This window comes from Mizuhopecten yessoensis, unplaced genomic scaffold, assembly GCF_002113885.1.
Source record: "Mizuhopecten yessoensis strain PY_sf001 unplaced genomic scaffold, ASM211388v2 scaffold6647, whole genome shotgun sequence".
Classification (NCBI taxonomy): Eukaryota; Metazoa; Mollusca; class Bivalvia; order Pectinida; family Pectinidae; genus Mizuhopecten; species Mizuhopecten yessoensis.
The window spans coordinates 1,042,425-1,067,650 of NW_018406654.1; the positions used below are offsets into that span (position 1 = coordinate 1,042,425).

General features: G+C 38.3%; 1 protein-coding gene across 11 annotated transcripts in view; it reads left to right on the forward strand.

Moving 5' to 3' along the window:
- LOC110452383 (talin-1-like) overlaps window positions 1-25,226 on the forward strand; it is a 179,057-nt gene that overhangs the window by 34,042 nt on the left and 119,789 nt on the right. For 6 of the 11 annotated variants that reach the window (XM_021500867.1, XM_021500876.1, XM_021500877.1 and 3 more), the window contains exon 2: window positions 17,530-17,554. The exons of 1 other annotated variant lie outside the window; for it this stretch is intronic. The gene's annotated coding sequence lies outside the window, so the exon portion shown is untranslated. Of the gene's footprint in view, window positions 1-864; window positions 926-2,252; window positions 2,735-16,429; window positions 16,496-17,529; window positions 17,555-25,226 lie in introns of those variants that run through there. 4 more of the 11 variants (XM_021500868.1, XM_021500870.1, XM_021500871.1 and 1 more) reach the window with 4 other exon arrangements.

Sequence of the window (25,226 nt, forward strand, 5' to 3'; positions counted from 1 at the left end):
CTAAACCCCCCCAACCCCCCAACCATCTCACCCTTTAGTACTCTAAAAAAAAAAAAAATTGTTTACGCAGCAAAATCTGTTTCTTTTGAACATTTTCGTTGTTACATGTGATTTTCATCAAGGGAGTTACCTTTCAGGCGTTAGATCTTATACCTGTTCATTCCTATTACGATGATCTGTAACAGGAATGATATGAAAATGGTTTTAAAAATAGGTACCCTGTGCTCAGATTTTGAATTTTTTTGAAATTTGGGACCATTGATCACTGTGTTTTGAGTTGAGATAAATTTAGCTTTAAATCTCCTCGATATGCTTTATTTAACAGATTTAGATGATTCATCTCTGGAATATATTATTCTAAATTGACTTCAAATGTTGCAAAACAACAAATGTTTAGATCTGCCAGTGGCTGCAGTGTAAGATGGGTCATAAATTAACTCATTCCTTGGCATAGTCCGGGGTTTATTTTTGTCCACAAACTTTAACACGGCTACCGTTTCATTGGGTTAAATTTAAACTCGCATATTCATCATCTCTGTTAAAATTGGCAGCAATGTGTGACATAAAAGGATGGTCATTATGCTTTGTTAATTAACTCATTCACCCCTGAAATTTCATAATGAACTATTCCAACCTTTGAAATGGAAGAGTTCAAATGGATCATCAGAGGTGAATGAGTTAAGCATGTGACAAAATTACTTGGATGACGGAATAGGTCTGTGGGGTATTTTTGGACGAGGATGAGGAGGATGACGAAGAAGAGGTGACTAAGATATTCTGCTTCATTACAAGAAAGTTGTAGTGAATTCTAGGTAGTAAACAATCTAATAATAGATTGTTTCCGACTCACCAGTGGGAGTAACAGTTATGTGCTTTATAGTGTACAGAGAGGACGCAATGCTTTGGAATTGTACTGTCAGTATCGGTAAGTGCCCGAGACATTTTAATTGTTTTATCTCGCCTCATTCACCCCTGAAATTTCATAATGAACTATTCCAACCTTTGAACTGGAAGAGTTCAAAAGTGTCTTGAAGGGTGAATGAGTTAAACCAGGTTCTGCTTGGAAACAGTTTGAATGACTTGATGAGGTATCAATGTTCATACAAAATTAGTCTTTTAGACGTCTAAAACTGGGAAAGAAATTTAAAATAATCCAAATGGTGGAGTATGGTTATAAGATGTATTGTCACCTAGCCCAGAGATTGAAATATCGTAGATGATATTGAATTAAATTGAGGGTTAGCGGATGATTTTGGGATGACGAAAAAGTCAGCGATGTTGGGATAGGAACAACCAGACCACATTCATTGTTTTGTTTTGAGTGTGTAAATCTAAACTATCCAATCCTAGACCCTGGTTCAGACCAGACAAGCAATATTTCTCACCTGATGACGAAGTGTGCACGTAAATACAGTTTCTGGTACCTGGATCGGTTTGGCAGTCGTCTGGATTACGCTAAATGTCTCTTCATTTTGGATTTGTAGCCATGTGGAAATTAAGGAATATAGAGATATTTGAATTATGTCCCTGAAAGAAAAACATGGGGCCTTGAGAAATTTTGAAAATGAATTCCGAGTCTTTTATTGGAGGTCAAAGAAAAGCTGATGCACATGTCTTTTAATAGCCAACTATTGGTAGATTAAATGTAAATTAGTCATAATTTTAATTGTAAATAGGATGACTGTCGCCTTCTAGCTTCGAGCTAGAGGGAATTTCCCTTTAGTTCTGTGGTAGAGCATTTGATTAGGAACCTAGGGATTGTGGGTTCGATACCCCAGTGGAAGCACACTATTCTCTTTCCTGTTACAGTTATATGGTCATGATTTTAATTGTACATAGGTTGACGGTTGCCTTCTAGCTTTAAGCAAGAGGGAATTTCCCTTTAGTTCTGTGGTAGAGCATTTGATTAGGAACCTAGGGATTGTGGGTTTGATACCCCGATGGAAGCACACTATTCTCTTTCCTGTTACAGTAATATGGTCATGATTTTCAGAAGTATTTACTGATGTTTTCTACAGGTAGCAGTTAAGAAATAGGTAGAAAGGTTAAATATTGTGTTGGATCACATTTACCGTGTTAGCAAGTTTAGCCGTCTAAATTAAAGCCATTTACACCATAATTAAATTAAGTATTTTTTGCCATCCATTATCGCCGACATCTACAACAGGTTTGTAAGTGTGGGCTTGGTACATGTGTGTTACGTGTGCATTCCTCTGTTTACATTACCAGTGATCTACAGAGTATCTGGGCTATGAAACTGCTCAGCCTCATCAACGTTTTCTCAATTTCTTTGTATATACATCTCCATAGATGCCAAACATCTTGATGAGTTAGATGACCTTGATGTACCAAACTCTCCAAGGATGGAGGAACATTTAGTACTGTCATTCCTGAATGTGCATTGAACATTTTGTTGTTACTGAACTCTCCAAGCATGGATAAGGAACATTTACTCTCATCAGTTTTGAAGTTGGATTCAAAATTTTGATGTGGAAATTTGAAGTTAAATCTGTGACTACAGGTTACATGGACTAGTTTATGTTGTGTTTTCCTGGACTGTTCAAGGATGGATTATAAGGAACATTTGCTATCGTCAATTTTGAAGTTGGATTTAAAATTTAGATGTGGATTTTGAAGTTAAATCTGTGTCAACCGTTTGGTGTTTCTGTATCTGTGACTAGATGTTTGATGGACTATTTTATGTAGAAGATGGTGATGGTGAAAAGGCATTAAGGTTTGTTGGACTTTTTTATGTGCACTAACATGTACACCGTACTCTTAATTGTGTGTGTATTCTTGTCACCAGCCGCTATTTTTGACAGAGAGAGGGTAGTGTCTACTACTAAACACATTCACCCCTGAAGACACATTTGAACTCTTCCAGTTCAAAGGCTGGAGGTGTCAGATCAAGAGACAAATCTCCAGCATTGACTGTTAGTCTTAGAATCTGCAACCAGGCAGTGTCATTTTGTCCAAAAAACATACCAGCCCCCCCCCCCCCCCCCCCCTTTTTTTTAACACAGGAAGTGAATCTCCTTGCTATATACCTTCTGATCTCCTATGTGATATATGCTTGTAACCCTCGGACTCCTTCCCTGGCCCCTTGTTACACCCATCTCTGTCCCTCAGACTCCCCCTTCCCTGGCCCCTTGTTACACCCATCTCTGTCCCTCAGACTCCCCCTTCCCAGGCCCTTTGCTTCACCCACCTTCCCTGGTCCCTTGTTACATCCATCTCTGTCCCTCAGACTCCTCCTTCCCTGGCCCCTTGTTACACCTATCTCTGTTCCTCAGACTCATCAAGCTCCTTCCCTGGCCCCTTGCTACACCCGTCTCTGTCCCTCAGACTCCCCCTTCCCTGGCCCCTTGCTTCACCCACCTTCCCTGGCCCCTTGTTACACCCATCTCTGTTCCTCAGACTCATCAAGCTCCTTCCCTGGCCCCTTGTTACACCGACCTTCCCTGGCCCCTTGTTACATCCACCTTCCCTGGCTCCTTGTTAAACCCATCTCTGTCCCTCATACTTCCCCTTCCCTGGCCCCTTGTTACACACATGTACACCTTCCCTGGCCCCTTGTTACACCCACCTTTCCTGGCCCCTTGTTACATCCACCTTCCCAGGCCCCTTGTTATACCCACCTTCTCTGGCCCCTTGTTACACCCACCTTCCCTGGCCCCTTGTTACACCCACCTTCCCTGGCCCCTTGTTACACCCACCTTCCCTGGCCCCGTGTTACACCCACCTTCCCTTGCCCCTTGTTATACCCACCTTCCCTGGCCCCTTGTTACACACACCTTCCCTGACCCCTTGTTACATCCACCTTCCCTGATCCCTTGTTACACCCATCTCTGTCCCTAACCAGCTAATGTCTTGATCATTACATAATGACAATACTAATTCTAAAGTGGAACCAGAACAATATCCAGGGGTATGATTGGAAACAGGGTCTATTTTGATCTTTTGGACATAAATAGTTTGAACGAAAATACATTACTATTGCATATATTTCCTTCAAATTCAAAATTGAAGCAGAAACACAAAGTTAGTAAAGTTTGGCCTAGAGTTTAAAAGAGGAAACAGAGATATGAAACCTTCAGTGATACTGGACTGATGTAATAGATCTGCCTTGTGTATAGTTTAAAATAGATCAGAAACGATCTGGAACAGACAAATACTAGCAGGCAGGTTACAGGTAATCACATGTACAGTGTATTTAAAGTCATTCACCCCTACATATTTAAACTGGACTTGCCCAGTCTTTGATCTGGTGAGGTTCAAATGTGACTGTAGGGGTGAATGGGTTTAGGATCACTGGTCCGCTGTACTGTGGTTTTACCTATATATACAGTTACCTCCCCTTAATTTTGTTTTGGATATATGACTCTTTGAACAGTTGGGTCAGAACCCTTCTGTTATAAAGCTTGAAGTCAGTTTGTGCAATAGTATAAAAATCTGAAGTCCTGAGCCCGTGTTCGTGAAATCCTCCTCATGCTCAAGCATGGGTTCTGTGCTCAGATCAGCATTCTTGTAACTCACTTAAATCATGTCGGCTGTCAAAAAGTCAAATGTAAACATTGAAAACAGTATTCGGACTAAGTCTCTTAATATTTTTTCCATATCATTTAGAAAATACGATTTGTTTTTATTATTTTATGACCGGAACAAAGAAATAAGCCTTGAGCACAAAGCCCATGTTTGAGCATGAGAACAGTGTTAGAAATACAGGCCCAGGGTTCAAATACCAGTCTATCCCTGCTAAATTTTTATACTCGGAACACTGTTATTTATTTACGTTTGCTTATTTCATTTTCATTATGCTTGCAAAAATTTCTCGAAGAGTGTGGTTTTCATTTCAGAAATAATTGAATTGTCCATGTAGGCCTTGAACCTGCGAGCCAGTGGTGGCGGGCTAGTGAACATAGTCAGTCAGACGCTTTAACCACTCGGCCACCGTAGGCGCTTCATGTTGAACTTCACTATTTCAAACTTGGGCTTGTGGATTTCATGTCAGTAGTGAATATTTTATATTCACTAACAAAATATGGGTCGGACTAATATTTTTTTTTTCAAAATCTGCTTTCTGGCTAGTACGTGAAATTGTTCACTTGTATTGCGAAATATATTACAGATGAAAAGGAAGTTAGAAAATGAAACTTGATCAAGTGAATGCTTATATGATATGAGAGATGACAGGATTGTTGTACATTAACTCAATTCACCCCTACATTTTTAAACTGGACTTAGTTGTTCTTTATTTGATTGGGTAAGGTTCAAAAGTGTCTTTAGTGGTGAAGGGTTAACAAGGAGGTCCTCAAATTGACGAAGTGTTTGTGGAGGATTTGGAACAGGAAACAGCTAAAGCTGGAAGCAGGAAGGGGCTTCACCGACAGGAATTCTGTCAATTTGTAGGGCACTCACAGGGATAATCTGTAGGTAATATACGCATGGTCCACAGTGTATGGATATGTCAACGTGTGTGTTTAGGTAACACTGCATAATTGTATATAAAACATCACAAATGTCATAGTTAAATGAGGAAGTTGTACTGAGTTGAGTTGAGCTTACTATCTGCATGTAGGTTTACATTCACAGTACACACTCTGACTCAAACAGAATACTGACTCCTTTCCAGCTGTTCGTTTATATTTGCAATTTGCAATATATGAACATTTCCAGCAGAAATGCATTTCATTTGAGTATGAAAGCTTTAAATCTTGTGACGTAACACGTGGTTTACCTTATGACATAATAGATTAACCTTGTTCAATGAGAGTCTTGTCGCTTTGTTTTGGATAACATGGAGAATGCCCCTGCGTCAAACGCTCAACTGACTATAGCTACGGTTAATTATTTGAGCCAATTTTATTCAAATAGGACTGTGCCACCAATGTCGTTTAAAGGACAATGCATATATAAAATGCAGTAAATAAATAAATTATTTAAGGACAAATAAAAATAAAATTAAACAATAGTTCTATAATAAAAATGTCGATATATGGATTGAACAGCGTTTTTAAAATGTTCATGCTAGTATGAAGGCAAATTGGTTACATCCATATTGCACGAAGCCCACTAGGGCATGAACATTTTAAAAACGCTGCCCAGTCCATATAAACTGTCCAAAGAAACGATTTGGTTTGTTCGTGTTTAACCCTTTCACCACTGTAGACCAAAATGGACTCATCCAGATCGATGCATGGTAGAGTCTACTAAAGTTACATAGGGGTGAAAGGGTTAACGTCCTATTTAACAGTTATATGGTCATTTAGGACAGGTTTTGATGGTGGAGGAACGCTGGAGAACCTGGAGAAAAAGCACCGACAGTAAATGGTGACTGCCCCAGGTAGGTGTCGAACCCTGAATGGTTCAGACACTTGAACCATTCGGCCATCGAGGTCTCCTTCAAAATTTGGTACCAACTATGACAAAAGGGGTTAATAATTTCATATTCAAAACACTAGCCCCGGAGATAAATTTTGAACAACTCTAATCTTCCCATGCCGACCCCTGAGTACTCTGACATCCAGTGAAGTACAACAGCCTGCTGTAATTTTAATCATTAGCGCATCATCAAACAACTTCCAGACTATGACAGTTTTATAAGCCCATGAGACACTATTCCGTCTTTTCGTATTGCAGAGTTATCTGCTCTTGTGAGCAGGTATTGAATGTTGCGTCATTTGTTAGTGAGAGTAACATCATAAGTTTTTGAGAAAACGATGTAATTTTCTCACACAAACTAATGACCTAACAATCAATACCTGCTCACAAGAGCAGATAACTCTGCAATACGAAAGGACGGAATAATGTATTTCAAATAACATGCAAACCGTGTTCTTTGTGTACATCTGCACTGAATTTCCATCAAAACATGTCCGGCATACCTTGAGCACGGAGCCTGTTACAAAACAATTTAGCATGTTTTTGAGCACGGAGCCTGTTACAAAACAATTTAGCATGTTTAACGATATCTATTTAACATGTACAGAGGAAAATCCCAAGGACACATGTTACTTGATGCAGATTCCTAAAATTGCAACTGGGAACATTACTTGTTGGGGAATGGTCAATTTTTATACTGGTGAAGCATTTTCCGTAGACAGGGAATGCGTGTTTAAAATTACCATGTGTTGTTGCTAAATAATTACCTGTGTCTGCCTCAGCTATCAACGTCTTCAATGTATAGCTTAACGTGATCCATTTGCTAACCGATAACTTAATTGAGCCAAATTATTACATTAAAATGTTCTGAATGGATTTTTATTGACTCAAACAGTTATACTGGTAAATGCATTTAAATTACTCTAAATCATTACACAAACCAACAATTGATAATTTCTGTTGAAATGCTTTTGTTTAAATCTCATTATAAAATGCATTTAACTCATTCAACCCTGAAATTGTATTAATGAACTATTCCAGCCTTTGAATTTGAAGAGTTGAAATGTGTCTTCAGGGGTGAATGAGTTAAATATCAGTTTTATGCATAAAAACATTGTCTTATTACAAATTTAAAAATGTTGACATTAGATATCGATGAGGCCACACAAAAACATGTTTGGTTCCTCTTATGTCTGAAAAAATTAAGAAAGGTAGGTGATAATGAATAAATTCTATTTTAGTTTTAAGTATAGGAGAGTTATTTTGACTCTAAAAGTGCTTCCTTGAAAATTGCCAAAAAAGTTTTGGTTCGGCATAAAATGTGGGGAATGTAGATTAATGGGAAACAAGGAACACCTTTTATTTGGCCTGAAGAAACTTTGTTTTATACTTATTCCAAGTGGGATGTTCATATTACATCAGGATTTGCATACCACTGCCAAAATCTGAAATGATGTGTTTGAATAAAATTCTCTGGCATGACAATAGCTTCTGTGAATCCTGTCTCGGAACGAAACTATACGTTCCAGAAGTTTTATGAAAAATTAATAAAGATAAGAAAAAAAACCCAGCAAACAGAGTTCTGAGTGTAAAATGTCAAAATTCAGCAGGACCAGACGAAGATTTGAACCCTGGACCTTTGATTATTATACTTTAATCAATTGAGTCACCATGTCAACAGTATAACTCTGGTCTGGTCNTCCCCCCCCCCCCCCCCCCCCACACACACACACATTTTTTTTTATTTAACAAATTAAGGGGATATAACTCTATGTACAAAAAGTGCAGTGGAACTCTCTAGTGTTTTGCTTGCAGTGGGATAGGAATCCTTAAACAGTGAACTGATGAGATATGTTGTTGCCGTTTGAAATTTAAAAGCATGGGTCCATTTAAATTTGAAATGATTATGTTGATGGTTGCTATTATTAGATCGGAGTTATCAAATATTATTTATGAAATTGATGTTATATATAAACAGGGTAAAATAGCTTCCAATATTACGATGTCAAATTGAGCTTATTTACCATTGTTCATTGGTGTGTTATTGATTCTGTTTCGCCATATTCTCCAAAGGATCTTATAATTCCCTGTTTATTCAGTAATAGATATCTTGAATATCGCAAAATTACACCGGCATTCGCACGCACAACAAATATTTACGGAACTAAATCGTTTTGTGGTATTGTAATCATATAAAAGTTTTGGTAGAACTGGCTGACTCTGCAAAATCTACCATTTTATACAATAGAAATGACAATGATAGTCCCTATGATGCTTATCAGAGAATCACTTGCGCTCCAGAGTGGAAAATCGAACCATGGAAATGGCTGTCGACCAAGGCGACTCCTCCTCATTGATTTGAGTTTCAACAAAGCTGGTTGCTACATGTTCATATTTTTATATAGGTCTTGTCAAAATTTGTAGCTACGTCAGGACAGTTTTGATCAGGGTCATAACAAAGTTTGTTGCTACATTGTTGCTCCTTTGATCTGGATCATAACAATGTTTGTAGTTACATTGTTGTTCCTTTGATCTGGATCATAACAATTATTGTAGCTACATTGTTGCTCCTTTGATCTGGATCATAACAATGTTTGTAGTTACATTGTTGTTACTTTGATCTGGATCACAACAATGTTTGTAGTTACATTGATGCTCCTTTGATCTGGATCATAACAATGTTTGTAGCTACATTGTTGCTCCTTTGATCTGGATCATAACAATGTTTGTAGCTACATAATGTTGACCTGTTGATCTTGGTCATAATAAAGTTTGTAGCTGTGTCAGCCCAAATTGTATATGGGTCATTATAATGTATGTAGTTACAATGTTGCTTTTTTATCTGGATCATAACAATGTATGTAGCTACATTTTTGTTCCTTTGATCTGGATCATAACAATGTTTGTAGTTATATTGTTGTTCCTTTGAATTGGATCATAACAATGTTTGTAGTTACATTGTTGTTCCTTTGATCTGGATCATAACAATGTTGGTAGCTACATTGTTGAAATTGATCTGGGCCATAATAACAAAGTTTGAAGCTGCAATGTTGCTCAAATGATCTTGGTCACTGAAATGTTTGTAACTCTTTGTGTTCATGTTTCATCTAAACATTTGCGGGATATTCAGCTCGGTCTACAGTACATATTGACTTAAGTTACATTATTACATTGTTGCAATGTGTTTCCGGGTCTAGACAAAGTTTGTTTTGTGTAATTGTATCTTGATCCCAATACTATTTTATAGGACAAACATAATCAATTATTCTTTATTTAATCTATGGTAATGATTGTTAGTTCTGAATATTCATAATGGACGTGCAACCCTACTTTAAATATCACTTTTTAATTTTAGAATGCATGAAATTTTCTGTTTTTTTCAATTTTATCTTTGAAGTAGCTTAAATTCTCAAGAGCTACACAAACCATCAAATGAAATTATTTTGACAATAAAACATGAATCATTCCTTGTTTGTGAAAGGGAAACCCCCCCAAATATATTACATATGTATCAAATGCGAATTTTTATTAAAATGCTTAAATACTTTTTTGCGGATGTCTGTTATACAAGTAATGACCTCTTTGTATCTCGAAGCACAAAAGTATCAACCACTTCTGGTTAGAGACGTAGATGATTTTGAACCTGGTGTGGTCTTTTCATCTCAGCTAGTATTATATGCTCTGCTAAAAGGTTGTTATGTGCAGATCAAAGTATAGAGTTGTATAATTTTATGGATTTTACTTCTGAAGGAAAACAAAGATGAATACAGTGTTATTGATGGGATGGGCAGTCTACAATACTCAGCTGTAACTTTGATTTAAAAAAAAAAAAAAAAAAATTGGAAAAGAAAACATTTGTTGTAGAATTCACAAGTCAGTGTGACCTTAAAAGGTCTGTACAAGTCCACCTAATTCATAGTCAGTTGTTGACAAACTGTAAAGACCTGGATTTAGGGATCCCTGTATCATTGCCTGAACTATTCTTAGATAAATGGAGGAAGCTTTTGAGATTTTAACACTGTTGATATAGCCAAAATGATTAAGTTTGGCTCTCAAACTAAAAAAGATACGAAAAAATGAAACAGAAAATTTTAGGCCGAATGTATATTTCTAGAATGAAATTTGGAGTAAACCTTTAGGACCCCACTTGTATGTAAATTTCTGCCCGGAATTCGATGTGTCTTTGACATATTTCCCTTCAGGTTCCCCATTTTATGCAAATATCTAACTCTGATATGCTTTGAGAAATCCCCTCCTGAATGCCTCGCATTGTAAATGTGAATACCCCTATCATGATACGAATCCTCCAGCAAATGTCACTCCGAAATGTCAATTCTTCTAATTGGGTAATGGTCCCATGCATAGTTGATATGACAGGGGAAATTGGGTATAAATGTCAGTCAGTAATATCGTGTCATTTTCCTGTGCTTCAATATACAGCATTATTTCAATACCATCTGTTTATAAATGGTCGTATTAAGTTACCGTGGTTTTTGTTCGTTTGAAAAAAGTCCATTTTTGTAACTAATTCTGGAAACATTGATATTTATTGTCACACGAAAATCAATTATTTCTGTAAAATAAAATGTTAAGCTGGAATGTACAATTTTTGTATTGAAGTGTATGTAACCCTCCAAATGAGTAGATTTTATGTCAGGGCTAGAAAAAAATATCAATATTTTAAATAAAATTGAATTCAGGCTACCAGTAGCTATATAATATTGACATAATTTTAGATTGATAATAATGGGAAGTTGGGATCAGGGAGTAGGAAAATATAAAAACTAGTCATTTGGGGACATCATGGCAGATATTACAAAATTTTCAAAATGTCCCTAAAAAAGGTGTTTACACAGTTTATTCTGTAAAGAGTCAGTTTCAAATTATAAATAAATTACTTAAAAAAAACCTATACAAGAAATAATAAAATTTAAGTGATGTGTTTTTCTGTCTTTTTTTCTTCTGAAAATTGAAAAAGCGAATCTTGATATTTTCAATTTGTCAAACATATCAAAGTTGGAAAAGTCTGTCTAATGAAAATGTAAAAGTCTGTCTAATGAAAAACATTTTATAAAAAAAAATTCAATCTCATTTCAAAATGAACAGTTCGTATTTGTGACCTATAACTTCAAATCTCTGATATGAAATTTAAATTTCCCCCAAAAAAATCTTCATATATCAATTTAACTGATGATTTTATTGAAGGAATCTTAAAATTATTTACCCGAGATTGTGTTGACTTAGTCTCGAGACAGGGATCGATGAAGATATTGACAATTTCTAGATCAGGGTCAAGTTACAGTAGAAGGGACATAACTCTGAAATCCCTCTAAGACTTACTGCTACATACACACCACAATAAGACAATAAGTTCTGTTTTTAACTCATTCACCCCTGAAGACACATTTGAACTCTTCCAATTTAAAGGTTGGTAGAGTTCATTATGAAATTTCAGGGGTGAATGAGTTAACAGAAGTCTTACTATATTACATCTTTGCTGGAAAAACATTTTGCAGTAAAGTAAAACATTTCATACTGCTTAAAATTAAACCCTTTCACCACTGTGGAGCACAATGGACTCATCCAGATAAGGGTATGGTAGAATCTACTGAAGTTTCCTAGGAGTGAAATTATTGTGTGGACAGACTAAAAAAATAATTTAATCACAAAATTATTTTTACAATATTTTTAAAATTTCCAAATTGTGTTATTGAGAATACAAGATGATGGTTTTGTATTTTTGTGTGAAATATTTATAACAACAGAATTACATCGGAATGAAAATATTATGGGATTGTTTTTTTACTGAGAATTTTCTATCTTTGCTATAAATTGCTATTGTTGCTATTATAGAAAAATTGATAATTTGTAGTTTTAGGATGTGTAGATATTAAGTGAGCTAAAAGTTGATTGAAATAATTGATACTAATTAGCATACCAGCCATACTTGTGTGTGGAGATATAGCCATCCCATAATGGTTGTTACACACACATAATTTTACCGGGGATGTGTCAGATCGGGGAATTATCTTTATCTAAATGATTTAAATCTCAATTATGTTATTATGATATCCTATGCCAGACGTTAGTGCAATGTATTGATGGAGGACGGCAGGGATGCAGAGGCTGGAAGTGATCTGTAATGGTTCAGATCCTATTTCTGTGTAGAACAGTAAACTATCGTCCAGTGCTGGAGTATTTAACTCATTTACCCCTGAAGTCACATTTGAACTCCTCCAATTCAAAGGTTGGAATAGTTCATTTATATTTCAGGAATGGATGAGTTAGGGATGTGCTAGGTTTTGGTGGTGTGTTTGTTAATTATTGTTAATTAACGTCCTATTAACAGCTATCTATTGTCATCTTAAGGACGTGGATGTTTTGGCTGTGAAGGAAAACCAGAATGCCCGGAGAAAAACCACCAATCTGTGGCCAGTACTGTAGGTTTTGGTTGGACAGTCTTGAAACTGACATCGTAATCTTGTGTGCTTGGTTAAAATTTCCAAGGGGGAGATTCTAGATGCTCAATATTAAAATCATAATTAAATGTGGTTATACTGCCTAGGGAAAATAACACTTCAGTATTGTATCTTTTGAGTAGTCCTTTCATATGAAAGCCTAATATTTTTATATAGGAATTACTATAATTATGTAAGCTTAGTGATTTCGCTGGTTGAAAATATGTTCATTTTAGGGTCCAAATGAGAGAGATTTAGCATCACTACGATACTGTGTATTGGCATTTCAACTTATCATCAGTCATTATTAATGAAAAGAAAAAAGAAAAAAAGAAAAAATCTATTAAAATTATTTGAAAAAAAATAATTCCTACTTTCATTTCCCTCGTTGCTGAATTTATACAATTTTCTCCTGAAGATGTATTGATATAAGTTTACCCTTCAGGGCCCTAATGAATAAGCCGAGGTCGAGTTGAAAAAAATTGAAATAGACAAATAGAAAATGTTTTATTATCTAATGCAATAGATCTTTATTTTCTATATATCACCAGCAGATGTTTTTGACAATGTGTACAATGATATCTCTGACATCTCACATTTAACACAAGGCCATAAGTAACAGCAAAGGCTGAGTAATGATGCTGTGTCTGTGGTATGTTGAGGCCACCAGTGAAATAACATCACAACAGTTGTAATATTACTGTTGAGTTTCCTTAGAATCCCCGTTCAACTGATTGAATTTCCCCCCCATAGTTTAACAGTCGAAAACAGGCTGTTTTCCCTCGCATAAAAAAAAACCATACTTAATTTTCCACAAAGGAAGAATAAATTCAGGAATATCTTCCAAATTTCGATAAATATAATGCTATTTTTCCCCAGTTATCTTGGAAGAGGCTGTTTCAAAATTTCAGAAAGATTTTCTACAGTAACCTCCCTTTAATTTGGTTTCGGATATAACTGTAGCACATTTGAACTTAGGCCAGGACACTCCCGGTTCTTTTAACAAGCTCAACAGCTCAGTGATTTCGAGTGATGATATAATAACCTGAGGTCCAGGGTTCGAATCCCGTCTAACCCCACTGAAATCTTACACCCAGAACACTGCTGTTGATCATGTTTTGTTAAAGCCCAGTAAGGCAATGTATGTTTTTTTTACAGAAATTATTTATCGAAGGCAGTTTTAAATGGAAAGTTACAGTTTTTGGCAGTGGTACGGAAATCCTTAACCCTTTCACCACTGTAGACCATAATGGACTCATCCAGATTAATGCATGGTAAAGTCTACTCAAGTTGCATGGGGTTGAAAGGGTTAAAGTAACATAAATAGGGAGTGCACCTCTTTAAGTTGGTAATTGCTGCATTCGATTGGTTCACATAGAGATTGTTTGTTGATTTAGTCCATATTTGGTGTTGTGATGATAATCAACATACTTGCCACCTCTCAGCTGTTCTGGAGGGAGCACCTGTTGTTGGACCCTAAAATAGAACATTTTAACCAGTTAGTTTGTTTATTTTCTTATTTTCTTAGATCTGATGATTTCGTTTGTTTGAGAGAGCAGCTAAAATGATGCCATTTAAAAGGGGTATTTTTTCCCTGGTGTGTATGTATACAAACACACATTTAATTCTGGGATCGCATATTCTCCACGGAAATTTCTAAGAAATAGACAAGTACATGTATGAATCTCATTTCCTTGAATTCCGATTGGTGTATATATATATATATATATGAGGAACAATTGTTGATACCCATACATATTTACGTCATTGTAACAGATTTTCCGTTCTTTGTGTTCTAATTTGTTTAACTTATTCACCACTGGAGATGCATTTGAACTCTTCCATTTCAAAGGTTGGACTAGTTCATTAGGAAATTTCAGGGGTGAACGAGTTAGATAATGTTTGTTTATACCGTTCTTATCAACTGTGTCTCAAATTTAACCAAATCTCCTTGCATTCTGATAGTTGCAAGTAGCGTTCATGTTGTTGATTTCGTCCCGAGTGTTGTAGATTTTGGTCCATATCTGCTGTCCTGGGGTTTTAATTGGTACAAGTACGGTACTTTTGTCCCTTAGATTGTCATATGCTCGGATGTGAATATGAATAATCTCATTCGCTCAGTGTCCCCCTAATCACTTCCTGTAATTACCAGACAGCGGAAATGTGTAATATTATAGCCACTCACACTCCTCCTTATATCAATAGAACGACCCACATCAGTCAAGGAAGAGGCCAATATTTCAAATTAGGGGAGACAGATTGATTATTTAAATTTCCTACTTTCATTTCCCTCGTTGCTGAATTTATACAATTTTCTTCTGGAGATGTATTGATAAAAATTTACCCTTTACGGCCGTAATGAATTAGCCGAGGTCAAGCTGAAAAAAAAAATATTCATGATTTCGTATTATTACCTTGAAGCTCTCTGCAGTTTTGTTTCCTAGCTCATTTCAGATGAAATTGATGATAATTTTTGCATTACTCAAACCTTAAATGAATTCTCCAAAATCTAGCTCTCCTCAGAAAAATCTTTTTTGGAACAAATTTAGCCAAAAGATCAGACTACATTTATGTTTCATTTTCATATAGACCACATAAAGATTGATACAATTTCCCCGAGAGACCTCAATAATTAGTATTTAAGATCTCCCTTAGTGACCCCCATTAAAAATAAACCACTTGTTGCTCTATGGAGGTTTTGGCAGAATTTGATCTGTATTTTCCTCTAACAGTACACTACTATAGAAGTTACAAAAATGTACACTTATCTGCTGATTCCTGGCCTCAGAAAGTCTCTATCTCCCCATCAGATCACTTCACCCCACAGGTTTAAATTTGGGGCGCCAGAAGGGGTGGTCGGACATGTAGGGGGGGGGGGGGGCACATATGGGGAAATTCATGAATTATTTTTAATGCAGCTGTATGTGTCAAAATATATGTATAAGCACACACAGCTGATGATAATTCTTATCGTTAAACATCTTATCTGCTAGCCCCATGAGCCAAACAGAGGTCAAAAAGGTCCAAAGAGATAACAATGGTTTCTTGTGGTAGGTAGTGCCTGGGGTGGGCTGCGGAGCATCAGTCGGAGCATCGGTCGGAATGGGTTGTGTTATATGCACATATTCTGATGATAAACGTTTTACTGGAGTCAATTTTGAAATGATGTAAAGGAAATCATATGTAAATAATAACACAACCTAAATTCATGTTATAACCTTCTAATGGAGACGGAAACAAAACATTTTGATACATTGTTAATGTTTTGCATCATGTGGATAGATATTGGGGTTACTACGATATATATCGATCTTTATTGCTTACTAACTAATAAATACAGGTTTTTAGGTCACCTGAGTTTTCACCTATTCTGATCGCTTTCTGTCCGTCGTCGTGCGTACACTTTTTACATTTTCAATTTCTTCTCAAGGACCTGTGCATGGAATTTTTTCAAACTTGGTCGGAATGATCCTTGGTAGATGAGGCTACAAAATTATAAAATTGGGATTCCTACCCCAACCCCAGGGGCCAGGGCGAGGCCCCACATGGAAAATTAACAAACATTTCAAAAATCTTTCGTTTTCCTCCAGATTCAGATGAACTACAGTTCATTTTTCTGCATGGATGGAAAGATCATCAGGGACTTTGTTTAAATTGTAAGTTACAATACTCGCAGGTCATCAGTTCTCCCTTGGGGGAGGGGGTAAAGTTTACTATAGCTTATATAGGGATACTTTTTGGTATAAAATTGGTCAATTTTTAGCAGGACATTTTTCAAACTTGATTGGAATGATTATGATGAAAGATGGCAATTAGACGGTATGAGAAAATCAGATCCTGCCCCATCCCCAAGGGCTGGAGGGGTGGTGCCAAAATGGGGGAAATCAAAAGTTAAAAAAAACTTCTTCATCAGACTCATGTGTTTTACAAACAAACTATGTCTTGTCCATTTTCAGCAAGAAATAATTCAAACTTGGTTGGAATAGTTATAATGAAATTGAAATCAAATAGTAACAGAAAGTAAGATCCTGACCTATCCCAGGGAGTGACCAGGGAGGAAAATTGGCTAAATAACAATAGATATTATATATTTCCAAAAAGCAAAATTATTTATTTGAATAGTTTTCAAAGTTCTAATCCTTTTGTGACATGACAAGTATTGTATTTCACTTTGTTTACATGTTGATTTCCACATCACGTCTTAACAATAAAACTGATCTACCAGTAACTATAATATAACTCGGGGGACTGCTTAGGCCCTTGGGCCTCTTGTTTGTGTATGCGATACAACACAATTGCTCTAACCCATATCAGCCCTCGCCGTATCACACCCCAAAACCAGTATCAGCCCTCGCCGTATCAGCCTGCAAAACCTGTATCACACCCCATTTGGAAATTTTTCGATTTTCAATATTTGAAAAAAAGGAAAAATAGATCATAAGATAGTAGATCTATCCATATTTTATTACATGTCCTTTTCCATATCACACCCAGTATCATCCCTCGACCAGTATCAGCCCTCAGGCCTCTGGCTGATATTAGTCTCTATGGTTGATACTGAGTGTAATATGGAAAAAGGCATGTAACTTATAATGTATCGTGTTGTGATACTTTCTTGTGTAGCGTTTTGTATCGTGTATCACTAAGGGTACTGAAAATGTCAATCATGTAATTTGTTTTGTTATTCCAGGATCCTCGTCCCACAGCCAGAAACTGTAAGTATAAAGCATTTTTTTTCAGCATGACTATGGGCTTTAATAAATAATCAATAAAAGTGTTCTGAGTGTAAAAACTTCAGCGGGGCTAGACCTGGATTCGAACCCTGGACCTCAGGTTGTTATGCCATCACTGTAACTGGTTGTGCTGTAACCAGGTGAACGGAGGTGTACTATAGCTCATACATGTGCTACAGTGGTATTCAAATGGAAGTTAAAGGGGGGTTACTGTGATACAGGGAAAACAACTTCGCAGTGGGACAGGGATCCTTAAGGAAGTTAAGGGGAGGTTACTGTGATACAGGGAAAACAACTTGGCAGTGGGACAGGGATCCTTAAGGAAGTTAAAGGGAGGTTACTGTGATATAGGGTAAACAACTTTGCAGTGGGACAGGGATCCTTAACTCATTCACCACTGAAATTTTATAATGAACTATTCCAGCCTTTGAATAGGAGGAGTTCAAATGTGTCTTCAGGGGTAAATGAGTTAACTTTAAGAGTTTACTTATTGTTTAGGAATCCTTCAGTAAAGATGTGGTCCACTGTGCAGTCATACCCAAAAGTACTAAAAAATCGTACACAGATACGTACATTTGATAGTATTTACTCTTAAATCTCAAAATCTGACAAAACTTGGTAAAATCCTGCACCCAATCATTATGCAGTTGACCTTTTAAGCAGATATGTATATCGTGTTACATATCGTATCGTACACATTGTACCATGATATGTATCGTATCGTGAAATATGCATGTCGTTTCAGCGTTAACAAATGTGGTTGAAAAGTCACAAACTTTGTATTTGAATCAAGCCTATCGCTCATTGGACTGGCAACTCATTGACATGAACCTATAGTTCACTCTAGTAAGATTCCTACAGTAGGCTTTGAGGTTTTGATTACGCACAAACTTCAATTGCGCTCTGAGATATCACTCGCTCACAAACTTACATTTACTTGGAGATAATGCTTGATGTGCTTTGAGATATTACCTCCTCACAAACTCACATTGAACTGTGAGGTATCACTCGCTCACAAACTCACATTGAACTGTGAGATATCACTCGCTCACAAACTCACGTTGAACTGTGAGATATCACTCGCTCACAAACTTACATTACTTGGAGATAATGCTCGCTGTGCTCGGAGATATTACCTCCTCACATTGAACTGTGAGATATCACTCGCTCACAAAGTTACATTACTTGGAGATAATGGTCGCTGTGCTTGGAGATATAGCCTCCTCACAAACTCACATTGAACTGTAAGATATCACTCGCTCACAAACTCACATTGAACTGTGAGATATCACTTGCTCACAAACTCACATTGAACTGTGAGATATCACTCGCTCACAAACTTACATTACTTGGAGATAATGCTCGCTGTGCTGGGAGATATTACCTCTTCACAAACTCACATTGAACTGTGAGATATCACACGCTCACAAACTTACATTACTTGGAGATAATGCTCGCTGTGCTTGGAGATATTACCTCCTCACAAACTCACGTTGAGCTGTGAGATATCACTGGCTCACAAACTTACATTACTTGGAGATAATGCTCGCTGTGCTGGGAGATATTACCTCCTCTCAAACTCGCATTGAACTGTGAGATATCACTAGCTCACAAACTTACATTACTTGGAGATAATGCTCGCTGTGCTGGGAGATATTACCTCCTCTCAAACTCGCATTGAACTGTGAGATATCACTAGCTCACAAACTTACATTACTTGGAGATAATGCTCGCTGTGCTGGGAGATATTACCTCCTAACAAACTCGCATTGAACTGTGAGATATCACTCGCTCACAAACTTACATTACTTTGAGATAATGCTCGCTGGGCTGGGAGATATTACCTCCTCACAAACTCACGTTGAACTGCGAGATATCACACGCTCACAAACTTACGTTATCTCCAAGATGTCAATCCCTCAGATATGTCTGTTTGATTTTAGAATTTGAATTGCTCACAGAAATGTCGCTTACAAAAAGCATGTTGTGCTGAAACTTGACTGAAACAAATAAACATTTCGCTTCAACTTGTCACTTGCTATTCATATTAACTATACATATGTTCGGCTCAAATTTTTCCACTTTGTTTTTCTTAATCATGAATGTTAACTAAAATATTTGCAAGAGTTATGGGACTTTCAATGCCAGGAATTTGCAATTAAATGACTTTTCGCACAATCACAGTCACAGTCCTAATCTCAGATTCCAAAGACTGTTCATTTAAAAAAAAGATAAAAAATGGTGATGCAATGTAATGTGTTGATGAGCATAAGGGGTTTTTCAATTATTTTTAAGTAATTCACCCCTGAAATTATAATGAACTATTCCAACCTTTGAATTGGAAGAGTTCAAATGTGTCTTTAGGGGCGAATGAGTTAAGTTCAAGGGTACTGTTACTGAACTTTTGGGATGTACGGTCAGACACATGGCGTGTCACTCAGTGTTCTAGATTTTGCTGGGATGCTCGAGAGCTCGCACGCTTGCTTTGTCGCGACACAAGTCCTGGTCAGTGATTCTGTTCTACATATATGTGGACTTTTCCTCCCTACTGAGGGTTTTATCCCGAGATCAGCTATTAGCTGAGCTAATAGCGGGCTATTAAGCATGCGCCTCATTACCATACCAGAGAAAGTTCAATTCTATGTAATCGCATATGCATTGTATGAGATGGAGTCCCTAGACCTTTTGGCTGGCATATCTACAGTTGTCACTGGGAACAATACAACATGCAGACAATTCGCCACATCCTGTATAAAAATGTCACTCACTCACTGTAACATGAGGTGCAGAAATATGACAACCATCATGTTATAGAAGTACCTATTGAAACACTACATGATATGAAAGATTGAATCGTTTACTTCCTTATAGATGAAGAGAACTAACTATTTTATCGAAATGTAAAACTTCCTTTTGAAATATGCTACATTTAAAAAAAAAAAAAAAAAAGTCATTTGATCTGATTTTAGCACAATTGTTAAGAGAAGTGGATCTCTGGAATAAAGATATTTCTGAAATATTTTTGTTATACTTTATAACATTGAAAGTATATTCACAGTTGACATTTTTTGAACATTTAAACTTTACTTATCTGCTATGCACATCAGAGCGTCGAGCATCAAAAGCACCATCGTTAATCAACAATAAACGTTTTCATAGATTAATGTAACATATGTATTTCTTTCTAATAAATAAAAATTACCAGGTATCGAAGCCGCAAACATAAGATGCGTCAGTTCAGGGGCGCAGAATCCAACATAATTTATCAAACTTTTGCCAAAAAAAGGGTCGAGTAAGGCCCAAACAACTGGGACAATTTTAGTGTAGACCTGTAGTAGATTTAAATATGATGTCAGTGCTAAAGAAATTTTTGAGGATTATTTTTAAAATATTGCTTGGCTTGTAAAATTGTGCAATATCAACCTTCTTGGTTGGGGTAGGCCCAGAAATAGGGAAAGCCAAATAACTAGCGACATTTAAGGGTTGGCACAAAAGAAAGGGAGAATATAAGACTTCTTTCAATATGCCCAAGGGTATAGGATTGGGAAAATTATATTTTGATCCAAGTGGTTTTCAAAACCCCTGACTAATTGTCAAGGGGTTTATGTACCAATTTGAAAATCCCAGAGGTGGAATTTCCCTAACCTACACCTTTGGGTATGAAAAGATATTTGTTTTCTCAACCCAATCACCAGAATTCACTCAGAAACCATAAAATGTGTTGTAGTTTCTGCATTGGGGTATCAGGATTTTCACAATTTTGTGATGTCTTTCACATCATAAAATGCTGTCCTTGATATTACACATGTGAAGTGGGGTGTAAGCTAGAAATTTCGAACACCGCTTTTAATTTCCTACTACGGACAGTTCTGATATGTACATACTGAAATTAGGGAAAAACACTTTTTTTTGTGCTATCTTATATGCGTTTGTATATATGTGTATATAAAGCAATCCGTGTTTCAGCAAATTGAATTTACAAAAAAAGCTTTCATAAAATTGCATCTGCATATAATGAAAAATTCTTCTGTCTTACAAAATTTGCAGTGTTGCAAATTATGCTATATTGCATCATATTCATAAACATTTCAGCAGATATGGATTTTTACGGCATATGGACATTGTCAAAAGTTGGCTGGAGCTCCACTACTGTACTGCCGGTACTATACGCCAATCATTGATTTCTTGTACTGTCAAAGATAGACCAAGTGCAGTTTCGATCTTTACAAATTTCAGTGCTGACTACTAGTCGATACTCAGATGCCGCAAACTGTACGATCGTCATTGTATTCCGTACAAAACGGTTTGGCTAGATCTTTCAGCGGCTCCATCAAACAATGTTTTCATTGTGCACTGGGGTATATCTAAACATTATGTAGAAATTTAAAAGAAAAAGGAAAAATGTATTGAATCAAATTCCTAGAACTGAATTTATTGTTCAGAAAAAGTACTCTGAACTGAGAATGAAATATCTTATTCAATTAGGTTCTGTTTGTAAACGGAGCGGGGCAACTTTTCAAACATATTAGGAAGGGAAAGAAGGGGAGGGAGATTTAAAAAAATAAAAATCCTAAACATGTCATGATAAGTTCCTTTGAACCGGAGGAAGTGAATTATGTGCTTGTCATGAAACAGGTTAAAACATTTTTAGTGTATCTAAGTTTGGATATTTGTTAATTTAAGTTAGTTATTTGTTAATTTTATTTTAAGATATTTTTCAGTTTAAAGTAAAAAAAATTGTTAAATAAATTTGATAAAACATTTATAAGTTTTTATCAAAGTGAAATTTTTAGTTTGTCAACATGAAAATATTTGTTAGTTTTGAATAAAATTTAAGTTAAAATGTGTTTGTTCCTTTAAACTCATTCACCCCTGAAAATTCATAATGAACTATTCCAACCTTTGAATTGGAAGAGTTCAAATGTGTCTTCAGGGGTGAATGAGATAACTTAATAGCTTTAAGTAAAGTTTTATATGAATATCTTCTTTGATGTTTGATTTATTAAGTAGAATGTTTCTCTTGAATTTTTGCATCTATTCGTGGAACAAGCGAACATCTGTGATGTGTAGCGTGTTCCGCACATGTGAACAGGTTTCTAGCACACACTTACACCATTGTGTGTTTGGGATGAGGACCTGACCTGTACACTTGTATATATATATAACTGTATATAATGGTTCATGTGGCACACATGGTGAAATTGCTGTGTCAGTGGTTTAGAACATTGGCCTGTAGTTATACACTTGTTGGCCGCAGATGCCTACAATACATGTACATGTGTATATGTCGAAAAAATAGGAAGGGGGTGGTGTTTTAATGATATAGTAGAGGGAGGGTTGGTTGTTTAGGGGTGGGGCAGTTAGTGGTCACACCAGGGTAGGGAGATAGAGGAAGGGGTGGGGCAGTCAGTGGTCACAGGGTAGGGAGCTAGAGGAAGGGGTGGTTGTTTAGGGATAGAGCAGTCAGTGGTCACACCAGGGTAAGGAGATAGAGGAAGGGGCGGGACAGTCAGTGGTCACAAGGTAGGGAGCTAGAGGAAGGGGATATATAACTGTATATAATGGTTCATGTGGCACACATGGTGAAATTGCTGTGTCAGTGGTTTAGAACATTGGCCTGTAGTTATACACTTGTTGGCCGCAGATGCCTACAATACATGTACATGTGTATATGTCGAAAAAATAGGAAGGGGGTGGGGTTTTAATGATATAGTAGAGGGAGGGTTGGTTGTTTAGGGGTGGGGAAGTTAGTGGTCACACCAGGGTAGGGAGATAGAGGAAGGGGTGAGGCAGACAGTGGTAACACCAGGGTAGGGAGATAGAGAAAGGGGTGGGGCAGTCACTGGTCACACCAGGGGAGGGAGATAGAGGAAGGGGTGAGGCAGACAGTGGTCACACCAGGGGAGGGAGATAGAGAAAGGGGTGGGGCAGTCAGTGGTCACACCAGGGGAGGGAGATAGAGGAAGGGGGGGGGCAGTCAGTGGTCACACCAGGGGAGGGAGATAGAGGAAGGGGTGAGGCAGACAGTGGTAACACCAGGGTAGGGAGATAGAGAAAGGGGTGGGGCAGTCAGTGGTCACAGGGTAGGGAGATAGAGGAAGGAGTTGTTGTTTAGGGGTGGGCAGTCAGTGGTCACAGGATGGGGAGAGGAAGGAGGGGGTGGTTAGGGGTGGGCAGTCAGTGGTCACAGGGTGGGGAGAGGAAGGAGGGGTTGTTTAGGGGTGGGCAGTCAGTGGTCACAAGGTAGGAAGATAGAGGAAGGGGTGGTTGTTTAGGGATGGGGCAGTCGGTGGTCACACCAGGGTAGGGAGATAGAGGAAGGGGTGAGGCAGACAGTGGTAACACCAGGGTAGGGAGATAGAGAAAGGGGTGGGGCAGTCACTGGTCACACCAGGGGAGGGAGATAGAGGAAGGGGTGAGGCAGACAGTGGTAACACCAGGGTAGGGAGATAGAGAAAGGGGTGGGGCAGTCAGTGGTCACAGGGTAGGGAGATAGAGGAAGGAGTTGTTGTTTAGGGGTGGGCAGTCAGTGGTCACAGGATGGGGAGAGGAAGGAGGGGGTGGTTAGGGGTGGGCAGTCAGTGGTCACAGGGTGGGGAGGGCAGTTAGTGGTCACACCAGGGTAGGGAGATAGAGGAAGGGGAGGGGCAGTCAGTGGTCACACCAGGGTAGGGAGGTAGAGGAAGGGGTGGGACAGTCAGTGGTCACACCAGGGGAGGGAGATAGAGGAAGGGGTGGGGCAGTCAGGGGTCACACCAGGGTAGGGAGATAGAGGAAGGGGTGAGGCAGACAGTGGTAACACCAGGGTAGGGAGATAGAGAAAGGGGTGGGGCAGTCACTGGTCACACCAGGGGAGGGAGATAGAGGAAGGGGTGGGGCAGTCAGTGGTCACAGGGTAGGGAGCTAGAGGAAGGGGTGGTTGTTTAGGGATGGGGGAGTCAGTGGGCACACCAGGGTAGGGAGATAGAGAAAGGGGTGGGGCAGTCAGTGGTCACACCAGGGCAGGGAGATAGAGAAAGGGGTGGGACAGTCAGTGGTCACACCAGGGGAGGGAGATAGAGGAAGGGGTGGGGCAGTCAGGGGTCACACCAGGGTAGGGAGATAGAGGAAGGGGGGGTTGTTTAGGGGTGGGGCAGTCAGTGGTCACAGGGTAGGGAGATAGAGGAAGGAGTTGTTGTTTAGGGGTGGGCAGTCAGTGGTCACAGGGTGGGGAGGGCAGTTAGTGGTCACACCAGGGTAGGGAGATATAGGAAGGGGTGGGGCAGTCAGTGGTCACACCAGTGTAGGGAGATAGAGAAAGGGGTGGGACAGTCAGTGGTCACAGGGTAGGGAGATAGAGGAAGGAGTGGTTGTTTAGGGGTGGGCAGTCAGTGGTCACAGGATGGGGAGAGGAAGGAGTGGTTGTTTAGGGGTGGGCAGTCAGTGGTCACAGGGTGGGGAGATAGAGGAAGGGGTGGTTGTTTAGGGGTGGGGCAGTCAGTGGTAACACCAGGGTAGGGAGATAGAGGAAGGGGTGGTTGTTAAGGGGTGGGCAGTCAGTGGTCACAGGGTGGGGAGATAGAGGAAGGGGTGGTTGTTTAGGGGTGGGGCAGTCAGTGGTCACAGGGTAGGGAGCTAGAGGAAGGGGTGGTTGTTTAGGGATAGAGCAGTCAGT